Genomic DNA, 21,399 nt, shown 5'->3' on the forward strand with positions numbered 1-21,399 from the left:
TAGAAAGGCCCCTGTGTTAAGTGGTTGTGGCTGAGGCCTTAGGGAGCTGGGTTAGAAGCCACCGGGTGTTTCTGTGGAGGTTTGATTTTTGCCAGCTAGGCAAGGCTGGTGTGTGGTGTCTCCATGGCTGCACTTTCAGTGATGCAGGTTTCTCGATCCCATTGTTCCAGGGGAATCCTACTAGGTACAATTGAGCAAGAAATGCTTCCCAGTGGTTTTTAGGACTGGAATTGCTATTTTCAACAGTGATTGCCATTTTTTTTCTAGTTTTGTTTGTTTAAAAGGAAGACAGTGATATTGCATTGGCAAATTCCCCATAGAAACAAAGAATAATTAAGGCACCTCAACTTTTCCTCATTTATGGAGGACAGTCTGATAATATGCATCCAGATCTCCTCCAATCACACAAGCTGAAAATTGTTCCATTTTACTGCAGTTCTGTAACCATGCGGGAACCAGTCCTGTCTGTGTTCTGTGCACATCCAAAATTCCTGCTGAATGATCCGCCCTGGGAGCAAGTTACCAGTGACCCAGGGCTGGGGTGGAAGGAGGGTGCAGGTGGGGGGGGGAGCCCAGGGCTGGGGCAGCAGAGGGTGTGTGGGTGGGGGAGCACTGGTGGGGAAGGGGGAGCCCAGAGCTGGGGCAGCATGGGGTGTGTGTGGAGGAGAGCCCAGGGCTGGGGCGGCAGGGGGGTGCGGTCGGGGGGGCAGAGCCCAGGGCTTGGGCGGCGGGGGTGCGGGTGGGGGGGAGGCCCAGACCTGGGGTGGCAGGGGGGGCAGAGTCCAGGGCTCGGGCAGCAAGAGTGCTCCAGCTCAGTTTGGGCAGCTGGTACTTCATTTCTCCCAAATCAAATAAGCTGATCCACTGTCATTTGCTATAGAAAAAGTAGGATAAAATTGAGCAAGAAATGCTTCCCAGGGGTTATTAGGACTGGAATTGCTATTTTCAACAGCCATTGCCTTTTTGTTTGTTATTGTTTTATTTGTTTAAAAGGAAGACAGTGATATTGCATTGGCAAATTCCCCAGAGAAAGAAAGAGTGGAACAAAAGAATAATAAAGGCACCTCAACTTTTCCTCATTTATGGAGGACAGTTTTATAATATGCATCCAGATATACTCCAATCACACGCTGAAAATTGTTCCACTTTACTGCAGCTCTGTAACCATATGGGAACCAATCCTGTCTTTGTTCTGTGCACATCCAAAATCCCTGCTGAATGACCCACCTTGGGAGCAATTTACCAGTGACCCAGGGCTGGGGTGGAAGAAGAGTGCAGGTGTGTGTGTGTGGGGGGAGAGCCCAGGGCTGGGGTGGCAGGGGGTGCAGGTGGGGGGGGAGAGCGCTGGGATGGCAGGGGGGTGCGGGTTGGGAGTGGAGAGACCAAGGCTGGGATGGCAGGGGGTGTGGCTGGAGGGGGCAGAGCCCAGGTCTGGGGTGGCAGGGAGGTGCAGGGGGTGCCCAGGGCTGGGGTGGGGGCAGCCAAAAATTTTTTTTGCTTGGGACTGTAAAAAACCTAGAGCCGGCCCTGCCTCCATGCACCGTGAGGTAGGTAGGAGCGGATCATTATTATCCTGACTGGAAAGAGGGAGAAGCTAAGGCTGAGAAAGGAGAATTGACTTGTCTGAGGTCACACAGCCAGTCAGTGGCAGAGTTGGGAATAGGACCCAAGAGCCCTGATTTTCAAACTAACCATCAGATCTTGAATTTCAGACATTGAATGACCTGAGTAAAGTGCTCTCAGATGAGCTCCAGACCAACAACAGTGACAGTAATTATTCAGCAAGTATTTGAGGAGAACTGCAATGTTAGAGAGAATCATGAACTGCTCAGAGACCATTAATGCAGAGAAGCAGCAAAATTCATCAAACACAGAACTGGTTCTGACTTATTTCCTTGGTCTTAAAAGAGAACAACAAGGACCTGAGTCTCCTCCCTGTCAATAACCCCCTGCTCAGCCAATCAGGGTAGAGACTGAGGACGGGCGGCTGAGGGTTCTCACCAGAGAGCCCAAAGGATGGCCCAGGTCACTAGTGGGGATCACTGCCCGAGCACTATTTCAGCCCCACATTTTTGGGTGGACCTCCCACAGTGGGAACTGCAGAGCCCTCCCCTGCAACAGATGGATCAGACTGAACAGGTTTCAAACCTCCAGGAGGCTCTTACCTTCTAAACAGGGACGGCTGTTTTCTAGTAAAATCACTAAAAGGGAAGGAGAAAACTCGAAAGAGGTTCCTCCTGGCGCTCACGTCCATGAACCCGAATACTCTCTCAGTCCTCAGAGAGAGACCTGGAGAAGGAGACTTGCTGGTGCAAAGCCACAGGGGTCTCTGAGGTTTCCCTGGCCCCTCGCCCCTGTCCTGCCTGGCTGATGTCAGCATCTCTCTGTGAGGTCACCACCTCCCCACCACCTTGGACCAATAGTCTGAGGTCCTGCCAAAGGCCTTTGTGATGTCACTGCCACACCCCTCCCTTGCTGGGCTAATGTCCTGCCCTGGCCAGGCCCTTTGGAGGTTTGAGCTACTCCCTGTGGATCACCCCACTCCAGGAGCGTTCGTTCTAGGCAGCAAGCCGGCTAGACAGGAAAACATCAGACGCTGCTCCCAATGCTACTCTCAGTTTTTTAGAAATTAGTCGACTTTACGGCCAGAAAAGACCATTAGAGCATCTAATCTGACCCCCTGCATATCACAGGCCTCCTGTAGGACACAATAGCTACTTTTGGGGCAAACACGTTCCAGAAAGGCATCTAGTCTTCATGAAATGACATCAGGAGATGGCGAATCCACCACTTTCCCTGGTAGCTTGTTCCTGTGATGAATATTTGTGCCTTAGTTGTGATACGAATTTGTCTCTTTTCACCTTCCGGCCATTGGGTCTTGTTAGGCCTTTCTCTGCTAGATTAAAGAGCCCTTTAATACCCAATCTTTTCTCTCCATTAAGGCACTTCAACACTTCAATGAAGTCACCTTTCAATCTTCTTTTGAGAAGCTAAACAGCTTGAGCTCTTTCAATAGTTCACTAGAAAGCATTTTTCTCCAACCCTCAGAACATTTGGTGGCTCTTTGCTGACCCAGCTCCAATTTCACATCATCTTTTTCAAATGAGGACACCAAAACTGGAGGCTATTCCAGTATCTGTCTCACTGATGCTGTGTCACCTCCTGTGACGTTATTGACATAATCTGTAACTGTATAGATCACCCTTGCGACCACTGTTCTATATTTGCAGCCAATATTGTAGAAAGGTTGTCGTGTAAGAAGTCTATGGAGAGGTTCTGATTGGCTGATTATAATGATGCTATCTCTAGATGTGTATCATTTTTGTAGTTGACGTTATGAATATTGGCTCTATGCTGCCTGTATTTCAAACTTGTGTTCTGCTTCTGGGGAACACCCCAGATAAGTTGGTGTCAGTTCTGCCTAGCCTGCTTGATGGCCCATTAAGGACCATCAGCTCTACAATCGACCCATTGAGAGAAGGCAGATACGCCTTGTGATTCAGCAAGGTATGCAGGGACCTGCCTATGGACAGAACTCTAAGGTTTTTCTGTGCCACCTGCTGGATAGAGTGTCCTTGGGACAAAGAAAGCAAAGACAACATGGCAAGAGGCTATAAAAGGCTGATGCCTCGTCTCCATCTTATTTTCAGTGCAGCTTCATGTCTCCGGAGGTACTTTGCAACAAACTGAAGCTCTATACATAGAATCATAGAATCTCAGGGTTGGAAGGGACCTCAGGAGGTCATCTAGTCCAACCCCCTGCTCAAAGCAGGACCAAACCCAACTAAATCATCCCAGCCAGGGCTTTGTCAAGCGTGACCTTAAAAACCTCTAAGGAAGGAGATTCCACCACCTCCCTAGGTAACCCATTCCAGTTCTTCACCACCCTACTAGTGAAAAAGTTTTTCCTAATGTCCAACCTAAACCTCCCCCTCTGCAACTTGAGACCATTACTCCTTGTTCTGTCATCTTCTACCACTGAGAACAGTCTAGATCCATCCTCTTTGGAACCCCCTTTCAGGTAGTTGAAAGCAGCTATCAAATCCCCCCCTCATTCTTCTCTTCTGCAGACTAAACAATCCCAGTTCCCTCAGCCTCTCCTCATAAGTCATGTGCTCCAGCCCCCTAAGCATTTTTGTTGCCCTCCGCTGGACTCTCTCCAATTTATCCACATCCTTCTTGTAGTGTGGGGCCCAAAACTGGACACAGTACTCCAAATGAGGCCTCACCAGTGCTGAATAGAGGGGAATGATCACGTCCCTCGATCTGCTGGAAATGCCCCTACTTATACAACCGAAAATGCCATTAGCCGCCTTGGCAACAAGGGCACACTGTTGACTCATATTCAGCTTTTCGTCCACCGTAACCCCTAGGTCCTTTTCTGCAGAACTGCTGCCCAGCCATTCGGTCCCTAGTCTGTAACGGTGCATGGGATTCTTCTGTCCTAAGTGCAGGACTCTGCACTTGTCCTTGTTGAACCTCATCATATTTCTTTTGGCCCAATCCTCTAATTTCTCTAGGTCCCTCTGTATCCTATCCCTACCCTCCAGCGTATCAACCACTCCTCCCAGTTTAGTGTCATCTGCAAACTTGCTAAGGGTGCAGTCCACACCATCCTCCAGATCGTTAATGAAGATATTGAATAAAACCGGCCCCAGCACCGACCCTTGGGGCACTCCACTTGATACCGGCTGCCAACTAGACATGGAACCATTGATCACTACCCGTTGAGCCCGACCATCTAGCCAGTTTTCTATCCACCTTACCGTCCATTCATCCAGCCCATACTTCTTTAACTTGCTGGCAAGTATACTGTGGGAGACTGTATCAAAAGCTTTGCTGAAGTCCAGAAATAGCACATCCACTGTTTCCCCTCATCCACAGAGCCGGTTATCTCATCATAGAAGGCAATTATGTTAGTCAGGCATGACTTGCCCTTGGTGAATACATGCTGACTGTTCCTGATCACTTTCCCCTCCTTTAAGTGGTTCAGGATTGATTCCTTGAGGACCTGTTCCATGATTTTTCCAGGGACTGAGGTGAGACTGACTGGCCTGTAGTTCCCTGGATCTTCCTTCTTCACTTTTTTAAAGATGGGCACTACATTAGCTTTTTTCCAGTCATCCGGGACCTCCCCCAATTGCCATGATTTTTCAAAGATAATGGCCAATGGCTCTGCAATCTCATTGGTCAACTCCTTTAGCACCCTCGGATGCAGCGCATCCGGCCCCATGGACTTGTGCTCGTCCAGCTTTCCTAAATAGCCCCGAACTACTTCTTTCTCCACAGACAGCTGGTCACCTCCTCCCCATACTGTGCTGCAGAGTGCAGCTGTCTGGGAGCTGACCTTGTCTGTGAAGACAGAGGCAAAAAAAGCATTGAGTACACTAGCTTTCTCCACATCCTCCATCACTAGGTTCCCTCCCTCATTCAGCAAGGGGCCCACACTTTCCTTGACTTTCTTCCTGTTGCTAACATACCTAAAGAAAACCCTTCTTGTTACTCCTAACATCTCCGGCTAGCTGCAACTCCAAGTGTGATTTGGCCTTCCTAATTTCACACCTGCATGCCTGAGCAATACTTTTATATTCCTCCCTGGTTATTTGTCCAATCTTCCACTTCTTGTAAGCTGTTTTTTTGTGTTTAAGATGAGCAAGGATTTCACTGTTAAGCCAAGCTGGTCGCCTGCCATATTTACTTTTCTTCCTACACATTGGGATGGTTTGTTCCTGCAACCTCAATAAGGTTTCTTTAAAATACAGCCAGCTTTCCTCGACTCCTTTCCCCATCATGTTATTCTCCCAGGGGACCTTGGGAGCCCTACAAAGGACTGAATGACCCATCCCAGCTGTGGAAGGACTCCAGAGACTTGATTTGAACCTGCAGTTTATTCCATCACTGCTACAAGCCTGAACCAAGAACTTTGCCATTACTGTGTGTAATTAATTCCTTTAAAAATTTTAACTTTCACCTATATTTCTTTTTTTTTATGAATAAACCTTTATATTTTAGATGTTGTAAGGGAAAATCCAGTGTTATCCAAGGCCGTGTAGACCCAGGCCTCATGTCAGGCTGCCAGGGCCAGCCAGACAAGCCAAGCAGGGGGGCACAGAGGAGACAGTGGAAAGTCCTAACAGTCCCCGACTGAAAAACAATTTTGTAATATCCCCTACTGTCAACACGTAACCGCATAGAACAGATAAGTAATAACAGGAAAAGCCTAATATGGAAGAAATTTACTCCTGCTCCAATCAGCATTAACTTTGCAATATTTTTTTAGCAAAATAATAAGGAAATTATGTGTGTAACTTGCATATTACAATTGTGGTTTTAAGCTTTATAAGGCTGTCTGTAACCAGCTTCGGTGAGGCCGTTTCCATAACGGTTCTCCCCTGCGTGCTTCTAATCAATAAAAAAGGCCTCAGGCTGATCTGACTGAAAACACAACACATGGATCAATTTTTCCATAACAATGCTAAAAGATTTGCAAAAGCGTGATTTGTGGGTAAGACCTGACTCATCTATTGACCTGCATCTGGGGCTTGGGGTCCTTTGAGAATCTTTTTTCTTTTACTGGGGTATTGGTTTTCATAACCATTCATCCCCATAAGGAGTGGTGCTGGTGGTGATACAAGGGAACTGGAATAGCTGAGGGAATTGCTTGTATGATGTCCGATTGGCCAGTGGGGTGAAACCAAAGTCCTCTCTGCATGGCTGGTGTGACGTGCTTTAATAGTAAAGGGCACCCAGCCTCTGGCTGTGACTGCCCTGCTCCAAGCAATTTATCCTGAATTGATACTCTCAGCAGTGTCCTGACAGAGGCTGCATTGTTACAGGGGTCGTCCGGGATTACAGCTGGGAACTCTCCGAAGCTCAGGATGCGCTTCCTCAGCTAGGGGAAGTATGTAACCCACACACCTCCAGGGTGTGGTGGTGTGTCCCAGCTAGTGGCACCGAGATCACTTAGAGGGAGCAACAAAACATGTTTTCTGTACAGCCTTCGCTAACAGCTGGGTGGCTTTTAGTTCATGCTGTAGAGGCCCACACACTAAGCTACAGAGGTCCCCGGTTCAATCCCACCCACTGACAAGTCACCGACCCGGATCTGTCGGCGTAACAGAGGCAGCTGCCACCCCAAGGAGAGAGCTGCCATGCCACGCCCAGCTGAGAAGAGGTACCGAGCAGTGAGCTGACACCCTTCAGAGCTTCCTGTGATAAACTGAGGACAATAGCGGGGTGGTTAGAAGTGTTGCCCTCAGAGTGGCCTGGGTCAGAGCCCATGGGAGGCCCTGGGCTCCCCCGTCCCCACACGCCATCTGCTGCATCCTTCCCCCCAAAAGGGCCGAAACCCTGACCAAGAGGCAACATCCCCACGAGCAAAGGCCATCACGAGGCATCTGTCTTCAAAAGTTTGCAGAGGATGTGGGAGCAGAAAGGGGAGAGAGGATGAGGGTGGCTCTTGGGAAGAGGGAGGGAGGGAGCCTTATGTGAATCTCTTGTTTACCACCATCAACCCAATGATCAGATCATTGATGCCTAGAATCTTCCCTGACGTGTTGTAATTGATTGGATCTAGGTTTTAAAACGGGTACCACATTTGCAGACAGAGAAATGTCAGCGAGTTGAGTGAAAGGCCATTGAAAGCTCAGCTAATTATTCTATGTGGCTTATGGCCCATCTAACAAGCTCCTCAAACAATAGCTCCCAATTTTCATTCACATTGTTCTGTTTAGTGTTTTTCTCCAAAACACTTTCACTGATCATTTTGGTCAGCTCTGGAAAGTTAGCCCTTCCAGTGCACCAAATATAAATATTGCTGGAGGGGGCTGCCGTCGATCAGGGCCGGCTCTAACAATTTTGGCGCCCCAAGCACGGTGGCACGGCGCGGGGGCGCTCTGCCGCTCCTGCGGCTCTGGTGGACCTCCCACAGGCATGCCTGAGGAAACTCCAACGGAGCCATGGGACCAGCGGGCCCTCCGCAGGGACACCTGCGGGAGGTCCACCAGAGCCGCCTGCCACCCTCCCGGCAACCGGCAGAGCGCCCCCCGCGGAATGCCGCCCCAAGCACGCGCTTGGAGCGCTGATGTCTGGAGCAGGCCCTGCCCTCTATTGGTCATAAGAACGGCCATACTGGATCAGACCAATGGTCCAGCCAGCCCAGAATCCTTTCCTCCCACAGTGGCCAATGCCAGGTGCCCGCGAGGGAATCGACAGAACAGGGAATCATCAAGCGATCCATCCCCTGTCGCCCATTCCCAGCTTCCGGCAAACAGAGGCTGGGGACACTTCAGGAGCATGGTTTTGTATCCCTGCCCATCCTGGCTAATAGCCAATGATGGACCCGTCCTCCATCAACTTCTCTAGTTCTTTGGTGGACCCTGTTATAGTCTTGGCCCTCACAGCATCCTCTGGCAAAGTTTCCCCAGGTTGACTGTGTGTTGGGTGAAGAAATACTTCCTTTGGTTTGTGTTAAACCTGCTGCCTGTTCCTTTCATCGGGTGACCCCAGATCTTGTGTTATGAGGAGTAAATAGCACTTCCTTACAGATCCAGACTAACATGGCTACCCCTCTGATACTTCCTTATTTACTTTCTCCAAACCCGTCATCATTTTATAGACCTGTATCCTAGCCCCCCCTTAATCATCTCTTTTCCAAGCTGAAAACTCCCCTCAGTCTTAGTAATCTCACCTCACATGGAAGCTGTTCCACACCCCAATCATTTTGGTTGTCCTTTTCTGCACCTTTTCCAATTCCGATATATCTTTTTGAGATGGGGGACCAGCTCCAGTATTCAAGATGTGGGCATACCACAGATTTATAGACAGGCAATATTATATTTCTGTCTCGCTAGCCATCCCTTTCCTAAGGACTTCCCAACATTTTGTTCACTTTTTTGACTGCTGATGCACATTGAGTAGATGTTTTCAGAAAAGTATCCACAGTGACTCCAAGATCTCTTTCTTAAGTTGTAAGAGCTAATTTAGACCCCATCAGTTTAGATGTAGAGCTGGGATCATGTTTTCCCATGTGCATTACTTTGCATTGATCCACATGGAATTTCATCTGCCTTTTTGCTGCCCAAGCTCTCAATTTGGTGAGATCCCTTTGTCACACTTTGCACTCTCTTTTGGATGTAACTAACATTGGGTTGGTTTGCATCATCTGCAAATGTTGCCACCTCACTGTTTACCCCTTTTTCCAGATCACTTAGGAGTATGTTGAACAGTGCTGGTCCCAGTACAGACCCAGGGGGACACCACTATTTACCTCTCTCCATTCTGAAAATCAGACCATTTCATTCTTGCCTTTGAACCAGTTACCTATCCCAGAGAGGACCTTCCATCTTATCCCATTTTGTTTCAGAGCCTTTGGGGATAGACCTTGTCAAAGGTTTTCTGAAAACCTAAGTATACTATATCCACAGGATCACCTTTATCCACATGCTTGTTGACTCCCTCAAAGAATTATAGCAGATTTGTGAGGAATGATTTTCCTTTACAAAAAGGATGTTCATTCTTCCCCAATGTAAGTAGGGGCAGACTCACCCGGCGGCGCCTCCTGTTGGTCGTCTTGGGAATTAGCTCTCCAGCCGTCAGAGCACCCTGTGCAGGACGGTGATCTGCCTTACCGCAGCTGGCCCCCGGTCCCTCCCAGGACCCTGGTGCTCCTTTTACCCTGGCAGTGCCCCGTGACAGTATCCCCCACAGTTCTGGGTCTCCCCCTCCCAGGGGAACCCCCACCCACTATCCCCACTTCACCTCAGTCTTGGCTACTGCCCAGTCTACATCCAGACCCCATTCACTGGGGCAGACTGCAGTATGAGCCACTCATCACAGGCAAAGGGGTTTGGACCTGCCGCCTCTGCTTCCCCCTGGGCTGCCCCCTTGCAGCCCTGCACCTATGCAGCCTATAGTCAGGCCTGCAGCCTGGGGCTTTCCAGGCCAGAGCTCCCAGCTCCTCTGGCCCTTCCCCAGCCCTGCTCCCACTCTAGGTGTCTTGCTTGGGTCCCTGCAGCCAGGCCCTTCTCTCACTACAAGCAGAGGGAGACTGACTGGGCTCCTGGCTCACAGCCTCTTATAGGGGCCAGCTGGGCCTGACTGGGGCATGGCCACAGCTGAGCCTGCTTCCCCCAATCAGCCCAGGCTCCTTGCCCCAGCCCCAGCCCTCTCCTGGGCTGCTTCAAGCCCCGCAGGGCAGGAGCAGGTAACCACCCGCTACACTCAGCAAATCCCATTCACCGATGGGTCTAATCATTGGGCTCTACAATTCCACCCAATGTGCCTGGTACTGACGTTAGCGTCAGTGGCCTGTAATTGCCAGCTGCATCTCTGGAGCCTTTTTCATACACTGCTCCAGCCAGGGACTCAAGGCCGCCCCAGACTTTCCCTTTGTCCCTTCTGGGAAATCAAGTTCAAGTTCTACAAGCAGCTAAAAAAGCCTCAACCCTGCATCTGAATTAATGTCACATTTCTCACTGCCCGACACAAACAAATGTCATTTCAATCCCAGGTGAGTCCACTTCAGTCATTCCTCAGCCCCATTCCTTCACCCTCCTGCCTTAGCTTAGGGCATTGCGCCATCCTGTGGGCGTTTCATGTCCCTCCTCAGTTTCACATACAGACACAATTTCCTTTGCTGTTCAATGAACAGCAAAACCTTTCTGTGTCTCTAGTCTGAGCCAGGGCATTCAACTCCATTGAAACCTTCTCTCCTGCAATGGCAACGGTCAGAGGGACGTGGCCACCTTCAGCCCTGACAGTGAGATATTCACTCTCCTCTTTCTTCAAGCTGCTGTTGTTAGTCCATAAAACATGTACCATGGAATAAAAAGCTGCGTTTACTCCAGGGTGAGGAAAGAAAGGAGCCACCAACTCCCCGAAAAATCTCTGTGCCCCAGAGAGAACCTGCCCCTGCTATTGGAATCACTGATGTGGAAAGTATCTGCTCTCATGGGGGTATAGCTCAGTGGTAGAGTGTTTGACTGCAGATCAAGTGGTCCTTGCTTTCAATCCAAATGCCCTCTAATAAGCCTCTTATTTTTTTATTTTTATTTTTGAAAAAAAGGGAAAACATTTTGATTACCATTCTCCATTATGTTCAGGAGCTCCACTATACGGGGATGCTTGAAATGAATGTAACACTCAACATTTCACTGTCCAAATGCATAAAAACCTAGCACACCTGTCCATCAGCTGAAATCAGTTCCAAGCCTCTAAGTGTCTAGTTTATGTTTTCATCAATTAAACAAAGGGATCATATGAATGTACATTTGCAGATCCCTCCTCTCCAGGGCTGTGCTGTGCAGAAGAACAAGACCCACATCCAGTTGGGGTTCAGGAGTCTTACGAGCAAAGGACACTTGGTGCGGGCTAAAGTCACCAGCACTTTGGCTCCTTCCCATTCAACCAGCAGCTGGGCCCCCAGGACAAGGCATGAGAAGAAGACAGTGGCTGTGAGCAGGAAAATAGCCACCAACAAGCTGGCTAAAGCTGTCAAGATCCCCAGGGAGGTCACCATGCCCATGTCTAGAATGTACTGACTGCAGCGGGGACCAAAAAGGCAGAGAAAAGCCCTCAAAAGTTATAAGCTGCCAAGCCCCAGAAGGTGATCACAATCCTACCTAAAATCAAGACAGGATAAGGCTAATGTCATCTCCAAAGCCAGGGCTAAGAAGGTAACACTGAGAAAGAAGTGGAGAGATTTCCATTGGGATGACTCCTGCTCCCCTAATGGCTCTGTTATGAATCACCATGGACCACCCGGAGAGATCAAAGTCCTGCAGGACAAACAGCCCCATGGCCAGTATAATGAAGTGGTGGCAGTGGGGGGAAGTGCTGTGTTTTGTGTAACACCTGCCAGGTGAGTGATGCACTGACAGGGCAGCTGCCCATGAGCTCATTCTCTTCGATCTGCTTCTGCTGTTATTTCAGAGCCAGCACTAGCGGGAGTGTGTCCCTGTCACTTCACCAGCTCTAGAACAGGCTCTGTCTGCAGCCCAGCTCTGATTAATCCCACTTGTTAATGTATTCCTACTGCGATACTTTCCCAGTTCTCTGCCTCATTCGAACATTCCCGTCAGAGACTGAATAGGGGGAGGGATGGTCTAATTTGTGTGACATTCGGTAAGTTGCCATCGTATGTGATTGAAACCTCTTCTGGAGGTGGGCAGGAGCCTGTTACACACATAAAATAGCTAAGCTTTACTAAACTACCTGCTACACATTCAAACCTTCCTGTACACACACAATAGAAATTGGGGCTCTGAAAAATGTCAACTTTTCTTTAACACAGATCTTTGTTTTCTGTACTTCCAGAGGCACTGAAGTAGCAGCTGTTTAAAGGTAATGTGCTTCTATTTCATGATCAGCAGCAGAGCCTCTGTCAATTTACCACCCATAGAGCTGATTGTTTCTAACTGCAGGGTTAGCCAGACCATTCAGTAACATTATCGCTCTGTTCACAAAGCCTTTGGTTAGTGACAAATCATGAGACTTATCCCTTCCTGCTGTAATTCCACTGACTCCAGTGTCTCTTTCCCCCTTTCTGGTTCCAAGAAAATAAATTAAAACAACCATCAGAACTAACATGCTGTGGGAAAGTGGAAATGTTGATAGCTCAAATAATTCAGTTTCTTCTGTGTCTTGTGTGTGTGTCTATCTGCTTTGTGTGTGTGTGACCGACCAGTGGGGCTTTTTGTTTGCTCCTGCAGGTGCAACCATGTCAGATTTGTCTGTGGGGAGGGGCCAGAGAAAACAGACCCCCTGGCCTTCCAGCTTGGGGTTAGGCAAAGGAATAACAACCCTGTCCCATAAAAAACAAAATATGTTACAGAAACAGTGGTAGGAACAGTGCTAGAGAAACTGGTAAATAATCACAGTGCCCAGGCTTGAAGTAATCGGAAACACAGAATTCAAAAAGCAAAGCTCAGGGGCTATTGGGGGTTTATTCTCTGAGCTGAACCATGTGCTATAGCACAGGGAGCACTTTTGGGAGTCTCCCATCCCACAACGGGGGAAAGTAAAAGGATTCTTAGGCTCTAGCACGGATTGAAGGAGGATGGTGATGGGGAATAAGGGAATCCCTCTGACTTACCCTAACTACGTCTGTTGTTACAACGGGTGAAATGACATTTTCCCCTATCCCTGCCCTGTTCCTGCTCTTTGTTATAGTTCAATATATTTTAAGTGCGGACAATGATAATAAAAATATCTGCTCCCCAGCACAACCTGCAGCAACATCAGAGCAACTGGGAATGAAACAATTGGTTCCCCAAGGGAGAACTCGATGACTAACAATTGCTGTGAAATGGGGGAACAGTATAACCGTGATGCTCAGGGTTTGTTTAGACTAGGGAAAGTGATGGAGTTTAGGTCAGGTCAAGGGGAAAGCTAATGCCAACCCCTGCACCTGGGCTGCATCTGCACTACAATTTTTTACATTAAGATCACTAACTTGAGCAGCCAACGCCATGTACAGCCCTAGTGGATGTCAGGCACAGGTAGTTTTTGCCTCAGTGTAGCTTGTTGGAATCAAACCTCTCCCCCACCTGGAGGTGATGAACATTCCTGGCCGGAGGGACACACACTCCTGTGACTCAAAAGGAAAGGAGTTATAGAAAAGATCACAGGACTGAACCCAAAAAAGGATGAGCTGCAAAAGGCAGAAGCAGGCAACTGATCTGGTGGAGCTGAGAGACCACGATGAAGATGGTACAAAAATCACTATGTGGGAATGAGCAAATGTGATTTAAAAAAAAAATTTTTTTGGCCAACCCTAGTCAAGGGATTTATTAGTTCTCGCTTATGTGGATTTTCTGATGTCTAATAAAGCTTGAGCTGTAACTGAAGCTTTTCCCGCATTTTCAGAGCACGTGTAGGGCGTCTCCCCTGTGTGGATTCTCTGATGTGAGATGAGGGCTGAACTATCAATGAAGCATTTCCCACACTCAGAGCATTCATAAGGTTTCTCACCTGTGTGGATTCTCTGATGTCTGATAAGGGCAGAGCTCCGATTGAAGCTTTTCCCACATTCATGGCATGTGTAGCGAGTCTCTTCCAAGTTGACTCTGTCGCTTGTTATAAGGTCTGAGTGGCTACTAAAGTTTCCCTCTGGCCTCCCCTGAGTCTCACAGGCTTTTGTTTTTTCTTGTTTCAAGTAATTTTTCTCCTAACAGAAGATTTATTTTAAAATTTATCAAAATAAATTCCATTTGAAATACTACTAATACAATTGTTACCGTCTATCCAGGGTCTCTAGTCCCATAAATGCTATTTCTCTCACCTATTCCCCCACTCTAGTTCCTTAGCAAAACTAAGACACCAAATCACAGACTCTGGACTCAGCATTCAAGTATCCTGCAGTCTGAACTTGGAATCTGATACATTCCCCCATTGGCTTACATCATTTGCCAAGCAGGGAAGTGCTCCTTGTCCAACAAGGCAGCCAGATTGGGACCCGTAGGCATGGAATGGCTCTGAAGGAATCAGCTGTTTCTCTCTGTGCTTCATCTAACTTTGGAGCCAAATGGTAAAAGACGGTTGTTCCCAATTTAATAATGGCGTCCTTTATGAGTGTGCCAGTTAATTAGGGAGCAGCGTTCTAAAAATAGTTTACCTGGGCCACAGATTACCATAGCTTCCATCTCTGGGGTGAAAATCAACCACTAGTGCCTGCAATTTCTACCCGAGTTCTTGTCAAATCTTTGACCTTACGTGGGGTAATTTGACACTTCTCTGGCGTAGAATTCTTCACCAACCGCACAACAGATCAGTAACGACAGTGAGGTACAACTCCCCCAACTATGCCTTTTAGTTCTTTAATCTGGAGGCACAGATTTAAATTAGGGACTAAATTCAGGTGCAGCTTAGAATCCCTGTAAGACAGCAAATGTCAGGTCTCTATTAAAAATAGGATCTTTCTGCAGCTATATCACATTCAACACGGATTTCATTTTCTACACATTTGCAGCACCTCCCAGGGGTGAGCTGAACAGAAATGTCACTTCCATTTTTCCATCCCTACCTCAATAGGGATTGTATTTCCCAAATAATAGGCAACATGCAGCTGATTACGAAGGAGAGATCTTCAGGAGTGACCTCCTGCAGGGCCTGGGCCACAACTGCTTTGGTCATGAAATACATGGGTATTTTGCTTAGTTCCAAATCATTTACCGTATTGTCCCGAGTATAGGCCACACTTTTCCCCCTAATGTAAGTCTTTAAACTAGGGGTGCAGCCTTCAATCGGGACAATACTGTAGGTCCCCCACCATCCGTGTCCCCCGCCTCGCCCAGCCCCGCCTCCCCCGCCTTGCCCGGCCCCGCCTCCCCCGCCTCACCTGGCCCCGCCTCGCCCGGCCCCGCGTCCGCCTCCGCCGGCCCTGGCCTCGCCTCCCCCGCCGCCCGGCTCCGGCCGCGGCCCCGCCTCCCCCGGCGCCCGACCTCGCCTCCCCCGCCAACCGGCCCCACGTACCTGCCTCCGCCGGCCCTGGCCTCGCCTCCCCCGCCACCCGGCTCCATCCCCGCGTACCCGCCTCTGCCGGCCCAGGCCTCGCCTCCCCCGCTGCCCGGCTCCGGCCCCATCCCCACCTCCCGGATCCGTGTACTCGCCTCCACCGGCCCTGGCCTTGCCTCCCCCGCCGCCCGGCCCCGGCCCCACCTCCTGGCTCCGGCCCCATCACCCGCTGCCCGTCCCCGTACCCGCCTCCGCCAGCCCTGGCCTCGCATCCCCTGCCGCCCGGCCCCGGATCCCTTCCCGGCCGCCCTACTCTGGCCGGCCAGCTACGTCGCTCTGGCCGTCCGGCTCCCGCCACATCCTCCAGCTCCGGGCTCCGGCCGCGTGACTCCTGCACCGGCCCAGCATCCCGGGGCTCCTGGCTCCAGCCGCGGCCAGACTGTAGTGCCGCCAGCCACATCCAGGCAGCGCATTGAGGGGGCAGGGAGGGGGTGTTGGAGAGAGGGCAGGGGAGTTCGGGGTGGGGGGTGGATAGGGGTTGGGGGGTCAGAGGGCAGGGAACAGGGGGATTGAATAGGGGCAAGGGTCCTGGTGGGGCAGTTAGAAAGGATCAGGGGTTGGATGGGGCGGTGGGAGGCAGTCAGGGGCAAGGGTTCCAGGGGCTGTCAGGGGACAGAGAGAAGGGGTGGTTGGATGGGGCAGGGGTCCCTAGGGTGGGGGGAGGTGTCAAGGAACGCGGGGCGTTGGATGGGGCAGGAGTCCGGGGGGGGGGCCATGATCCCTAACCCTAACCACATTTGCTAATGTTGTTGATTGTTGTGCAGGGGAGAGGGTGAGAACTGTTCCCATCAGTCTCCTTGTTCTCCATTCCTTTTCCCTTCTTTATTTACAGTATACCTACAAAATAGTTTTCAATATTTCTGAGTATATAACATATGCCGTCAAAAGCAGGACTACCAAAAGTGTTAAAAAATACTGGTTCATGTCTTCCTATTCATTAAATAAAATACTGTTTTACTGTTCTACTAATGTGTATATTTTCTTTAAGTTAAAGTTAAAAATTTAATTTTTTTAAAATAGCACCAAACTTTAAGGATGCGGCTTATAATCAGGAGTGGCCTATACTCGGAACAATACGGTACTAGGGAATCCTCTTCCCAGCCCTTTAGAAAAAATACTGACCTAACCAACTGAACAACAGGGGGATTGGGATGGTGATGGGGAATAAGGGAATCCCTCTGACTTACCCTATCTCCTTCTATTGTTACAAAGGGTGAAATGACATTTTCCCCTATCCCTGTCCTGTTCCTGCTCTTTCTTATAGTTCAATATATTTGAAGTGAGGAAAATAGTAGCAAAAATATCTGCTCTGCAGCACAACCTGAACCAACATCAGAGCAACTGGGAATGAAACAATTGGTTTCCGAAGGGAGAACTCGATGACTAACAATTGCTGTGAAAAGGGGGAACAGTATAACCGTGCTGTTCAGGGTTTGTTTAGACTAGGGAAAGTGATGGAGTTTAGGTCAGGTCAAGGGGGAAGCTAATGCCAACCCCTGCACCTGGGCTGCATCTGCACTACAAGTATAATTGTCTTTTTACACCAAGATCACTAACTTGAGCAGCCAACGCCATGTACAGTCCTAGTGGATGTCAGGCACAGGTAGTTTTTGCCTCAGTGTAGCTTGTTGGGATCAAACCTCCAGGAGCTGATGAACATTCCTGGCTCAAAAGGAAAGGAGTTGATAGAAAAGATCACAGGACTGACCCCAAAGAAGGGTGAGCTGCAAGAGGCAGAAGCAGGTAACTGATCTGGTGGAGCTGAGACACCACGGTGAAGATGGTGCAAAAATCACAATGTGGGAATTAGGAAAATGTGATTTTTTTTTTTATTTTGCCCAGCCCAAGTCAAGGGATTTATTACAGTTCTCTCTCATGTGGATTCTCTGATGTCTGATAAGGTGTGAGCGGTAACTGAAGCTTTTCCCGCACTCAGCGCACGTGTAGGGTAGCTCCCCTGTGTGGATTCTCTGATGTGTGATAAGGTTTGAGCGCTGATTGAAGCTTTTCCCACACTCATGGCACATGTAGGGCTTCTCCCCAGTGTGGATTCTCTGATGTGTAATAAGGTTTGAGCGCTGATTGAAGCTTTTCCCGCACTCAGAGCATGTATAAGGCCTCTCCCCTGTGTGGATTCTCTGATGTAAGATGAGGGCTGAACGATAAATGAAGCATTTCCCACACTCAGAACATCCATAAGGTTTCTTACCCATGTGGATTTTCCTATGTGTCATAAGGGCAGAGCTCTGATTGAAGCTTTTCCCGCACTCATGGCACATGTAGCGTGTCTCTTCCAAGTTGATTCTGTCGCTTGTTATAAGGTCTGAGTGGCTACTAAAGTTTCCCTCTGGCCTCTGCTGAGTCTCACAGGCTTTTGGTTTTTCTGGGAGTGCACAACTCCTGGAAACATTCCCTTTGGGTCTTCCTAATAAAGTTCCATGTGGTTCTCCTTGCTCAGCATCTTGCTGCTGGAGTTTCTCCTCCTCATTCTCACTCACCATCCCATCACCTGATGGGAGACAGAGAGAATCCAGGCATAGATCACTACCTGCACCGGAAAGAAATAAAATCTCAGAGAGAGGAATGGAAAAAGGGATGAACAATTCAAAATATGTGGGGGAGAGATCAAACCAATCAGGAGCTGATTTTCCCCAAACCCTTCCCCAGAGGAGAGAGGAAGGGATCAGTTTTGGTCTGCATCTCATGAGAACACTCAGGGGAAAGTGAGACCGGGGAGGGACCTGCTGCCAGTTGTCAGTCAGAATAGGAGGGAAGCCATGAGTGACATCTGCCATAATGACTCCACATCTGCAGGGAACAATCCTGAACTTGGAGAGCTCACAGGGTCTTTGTAGGGCATCCCGAATGTTTCCTGCATTCCCGCACAGTTGTTGAGTTGGTTTAACCAATTCCTCACCTGTGCAGGCAGCTCTCGGGAGCACTTCTTTCTCAGAGCCCTGGAGGTCTGGGACCCACGGCTCTTCCCCTCGTTCCAGCTGCGAGATCACATCAGGTTTGGAAACTGGAAGCCCTACTGCAGGCAAAGAAAACACGGGAGGTCAGTGGAATTTGTGGGATACTTATCACAAAGAATAGTCCATGGTTTTACCCCCGGCTCATTGTTAAGCAGTAACATCCCAAGGCCAGCTTCCTTGGCTCAAAGTGGCAGGAGAGTTATTATAATAAATCATATGAACTACCTTCGTGCCTAAGAACTAACAGTGGGCCCCCATTGTGCTAGGACAAGTACAAACAGAGAACAGTAGCTGGGCCATGCCCTGAAGAATTTACAATCTAAATATACAAGACAGACACAGAATGGGGGAAGGGGTAGAACCCACTGTTAGGTGTATTTTTATCACTCAGCTAGTTACAGGGTGTAGATGAGCGGACTCACTCCTGCGGTGCCTTCTGCTGGTGACTCCTGGGAATTGGCTCTTTCCAGCTCTGGAGCGCTTTCTGCAGGCCGGTGATCCGCCTGTCCTCTGGCCCCCCTGCCCCTCCCTGGACCTGGTGCCCCTTTATTTGGGATGCTACCCACTGGCAGTACCCCACCAATCTGGGTCTCCCCTCCCTGGGAAACCCCCAAGCCACTATCCCCACTTTGCATCAGTTACTGCCTAGTCTCCATCTAGCCCCCGTTCACTGGGGCAGACTGCAGTGTCAGCCACTCACCACAGGCAAAGCGGTTTGGACCTGCTGCCTTTGCCTACCCCTAGGCTGCCTCTGCAACCCCCCAGTACCTGTTGGCTTTGTGCTAGGCCGCAGCCTGGGGCTTTCCAGGCAGGAGCTCCCCAGCTTCTCTGCCTTTCCCCAGCCCTGCTCCACTCAGGTACCCTGTGTCCAGCTCCCTGCAGCCAGGCCCTTCTTCCTCTACAGGCAGAGGGAGACTCTTGTCTGCCCCTGGCTTCTCTGCCTTTATAGGGCCAGCTGAGTCTGTCTGGGGCGTGGCCCCAGCTGCAGCCACTTCCCCCCATCAGCCCAGCCTAAAGGCTGCTTTCTCCAGCCACAGCCCCATCCCAGGGCTGTTTTTAATCCTTCAGGGCAGGAGCAAGGGACCACCCTGCTACACAGGGGTATAAAAACAAAGAATCAAAATCACAGTCTGCCTGTGTCTGGGCCTTCTCTCACTAGGATCGTCTGAGGCCTTGTTCTTAGGCTAAGGCCTTTGGCTAAGCAGCAGGGGCAGCCGTAAGCTGGGAAGCGAAGGGTCACATCCTCACATCCCAAACCAGTCACACTGAAATAAGGTGCTATTGGGCTGTTAGGAAGATGATCCTGTCCTGATAGCGCTCATCACCACCAGATAAAGATACAGATCTTAAGATTGTTAAAGAAAACTTAGTTTGATAGCAGCCTGTCCGGCAAGAAATCACTTCTCAATGCTTGTAGTTGTAAAACCCTCATTTCTGTATTGTTTTATCTTTATGTCCCCCACTTTTACATTGTTAATCAGTCTGGTTCTCTAATTGTTTCTATCTGCTGTATAATTAATTTTGCTAGGTGTAAGTTAATTAGGGTAGTGGGATACAATTGGTTAGAGAATTATGTTTCAATGTGTTAGGATTGGTTAGTTAAATTTCAGTACAATGATTGGTTAAGCAAAGGTATAGCTGAGAATATTACTATATAACTGAGTCAAACAGGACGGGGGACAGGAACAGGGACGCAGGCAAGGCTCTGTGGTATCAGAGCTGGTAAGGGGGACACGGGGTAAACGCTGTGGTGTCAGAGCGGATAAGGGGGACACGCCGCTGAAGACCCCAGGCCCCCTGAATCCTCTGGGCAGCCCTGGGTGAGAATCATTCCCTTGTCTGTGTCGGGTATTCCATTGATGTAGGTTACTCCCAGCCAGTCCTTAATGACCCATTCATATCACCCCATGACAGCTACGTGACAAAACACTTCATGTCTCCTGCTTGTTCTAATCTTAGCAATACCAGTCACAGCAGGAAACTGCTGACTTGGCATCATACAAGTATCACCAAAAGTCCCACCTCTATCACACACACACACACTGCTCACAGCCCCTGGAGAGAAAGCAAAGCACAGGAACTGGACGTTAGTCCAGCAAACACAGTGGAGGACAAGCTGCAATCCTCACACCCTGGTCAAAAAGGAGAGACATGTGAGTCCCTACCCATAGAGAGGGGCTGGCTACAGGCCTGATACCTGACAGGGCATTCCTTGAGCAGACCAAGGAGGCAGGTGAAAGGGTTAGCTACCCCTGAACTGTGAAATTGCAAAAGCACATTTTGGGGCATTAGGAAATCTAGTGACTCAGGTGTAATGGGAGGGAGAATTACACTCCCGCAATGTGTGGAAAAGGCTGGGGAATTACACACTAAAATTCAGAAGTAACAGCCTCTAATTCTTCCAGAAAAGGAGAATGTAAGAAACAAGAACTGGGCCTGGAAGCCTGGAGGGAAGACAGCTTGTGGCTGCTGCAGATGGGGAGAGGGGGGACAAGACTCTCTCCAAACTCTCACTCTTGTTGACCCTGACCTGATTTTACGATCTATGACCTAGTCTCACGTCTTGTGGGCAATTTTATACTCGCTAGAGGTAAAATGTCATGATCAGAGTATTGCTTATTAGCTTGGAACATGCGTGGAGGGGCAAAGAGGTGAACATAAAGAAATGGGTTATTAAGAGCAGGTCGACACTACAGCCGGGATCGACGCTCTGAGATCGAGCCATCCGTGGTCGATTTATCGGGTCTAGTAAAGACCTGCCAAATCAACTGTATATCGACTGCAAGTCGCTCTCCAGTTCTCTACTCCAGACTCTACCCGTGAAGGTCTCCCGTGTACCCCCCTCAGTGCACACACTGCTGTAACTCGACCTAAGCTACGTCCACTCCAGCTATGTCATTCATGTAGCTGG

Source organism: Mauremys mutica, unplaced genomic scaffold (genome assembly GCF_020497125.1).
Source record: "Mauremys mutica isolate MM-2020 ecotype Southern unplaced genomic scaffold, ASM2049712v1 Super-Scaffold_100183, whole genome shotgun sequence".
In the NCBI taxonomy this organism is placed as follows: domain Eukaryota; kingdom Metazoa; phylum Chordata; order Testudines; family Geoemydidae; genus Mauremys; species Mauremys mutica.